The sequence below is a fragment of the Fukomys damarensis genome, unplaced genomic scaffold (genome assembly GCF_012274545.1).
Source record: "Fukomys damarensis isolate Sample0158 unplaced genomic scaffold, DMR_v1.0_HiC HiC_scaffold_19, whole genome shotgun sequence".
Lineage (NCBI taxonomy): Eukaryota > Metazoa > Chordata > Mammalia > Rodentia > Bathyergidae > Fukomys > Fukomys damarensis.
In genome coordinates, this window is record NW_022900931.1 from 56,635,795 (window position 1) to 56,637,688 (window position 1,894).

Consider the following 1,894-nt stretch of genomic DNA (forward strand, 5'->3'; position numbering starts at 1 on the left):
AGAAAGTCGGGGCATCCACGTGTTCAGTTTCTTCTGCACGTGCTGCCTGCTGTCCTTACACGTGCTTCTGCCATGTGACGCCATCTGTCATGTCATGACAGCACGAGGCACTCATCAGATGAGGCCACCTGATCTTGACCTTTCTTGCCTGCAGATCTCCAAGCTTAATAACCTGTTCTTTCTGAAGTATCCACCTTGGGTATTTTGTCATAACAACAGGAAACTGATTAAGACACTGCTAATGCTCCCAGGTGGCCACCTGCCAGCACACAGGAAGATCTGGTGAGACAAGGAGTGGTAACGGCATTTCCATTACAGGATGTTTTATGCTGTCTACCCAGACTGCTCGATGTCCAGAATGCCATCGCACATGTGGGCCCTCTTCCTGTGCCCGCAGCATATGTAAATCAATCCAGAAAGAGTGACATTTTCAGTCAACAAACATGCCCATTCCACCCCGTGTGGCTCACGTGAGTTTTGCCGAGTGTTCCCTGGCGCACTATGAAAACCTGATTCCCATGACGTCATTGGTCTGCATCCGACAATTCTGTGTGTAAGTCTCACAGTCTGGAACCATTATTTGAGCAGCTCCTGCGCTGGTCACAGCACGAGTGACCGATCAGATTCAAGCTGACCACGCAGTATTTATTCATCTACTTACAAGACACGATGTACGCCGTGGCTCTGTCCTCCCGCTGGTTTCGAGGACTTCCCACACGTGCAGACAGCACAGCTGTGTGTATTCCTAGGGCTGAGCAGCACAGCTGGCCTGCGAACGTGAACGCTGCCCCCACCGATGGGCACCTAGGTTGCTGTTACAGATAAAACTGGGGAGAACCGTCCTGGGAGTAGACTTTTAAATCCTTTTTGTTAGCACCTGTGTGCAGTGCACAGTGTTACGGCTCCTTGAGGGAATTAAGGCTTGTACATAATCCATCTTAACTCCCTTTTCCCTCCTCTTTCCCTTCCCTCCCTCTCCTCCGTCAGTCTCCCCGCACACTAACCTTTCCGCGGCGCAATCTCCCACAGGAGTGAAGCTGGGCGCAGGTGCGGGCAGTGGTCGGCTCTGCCCAGGTCCCCCGGAAAGTGTTGGGACGCGGTGGCTGTTGTCCCCGAGAGAGGAGACCCCAGGGGACGAGTGGAAAGCCCGGGGAAACCTCTCCCCTACAGGATAGGTGCTCCCTGGCCATGGTCCCTTGAAGTCCCAGGTCTCTCGGGAACCCGTAAAGGCTTCACCTTGAGGGGAAAGGTGGAGAAGTACCCTGGACGCTCCCCGGCCCGGCAAGAAGCGAACCAACTGAAGCACCCGCCCCGAGGGCTGGCAAGGCCAGAGGCCTCAAGGCCTCGGTGCGAATGGATCCGAGGCTCTGGGAGCCCGCAGCCGGGCGGCTGGAGCAAAGCTGGCGTTCTCGGGTGAGGGTGGAGTTCGGAGCGCAAAAAGCCCGGACCTGACCCGAGCATCCTCCAAAGATAGAAAGATGCGGGATCTACGCAGCAGTAGACGTTACAGAGAAAGGAAAGAAGGGCCTCCAGGTCCCGCTCCCGCCCCGCCCACGAGCATCTGCCCAGCTCCCAGGTCTTCCAAAATCTTTCCGGTGTCCGCAGGTCACTCAAACCAGGATCTACAATACGCATGCGGCAACTTCTGCGCGCATGCGCATGGCCCAAGAAGTAGATCCTAATAGGGAACAGTTTGGCAAGCTACTCCCGCGGGCGGCGCCGTGGCTTAGTTGGTTAAAGCGCCTGTCTAGTAAACAGGAGATCCTGGGTTCGAATCCCAGCGGTGCCTTCACCGAGTATTTAGTGTATCTCGTACGTTTTGCCTCACTTTCGTTTTGCTGTGTTCCTCGGTCAACTAACCGCCCTTCGCTTAAGGTGTGTGAAAGTGAGCCCG

General features: G+C 55.3%; 1 non-coding gene across 1 annotated transcript; it reads left to right on the forward strand.

Moving 5' to 3' along the window:
• Positions 1-1,715: 1,715 nt before the first annotated feature.
• On the forward strand, positions 1,716-1,789 carry Trnat-agu. Its single transcript has one exon. It is a non-coding gene; the product is annotated as a tRNA-Thr (tRNA).
• Positions 1,790-1,894: the final 105 nt, after the last annotated feature.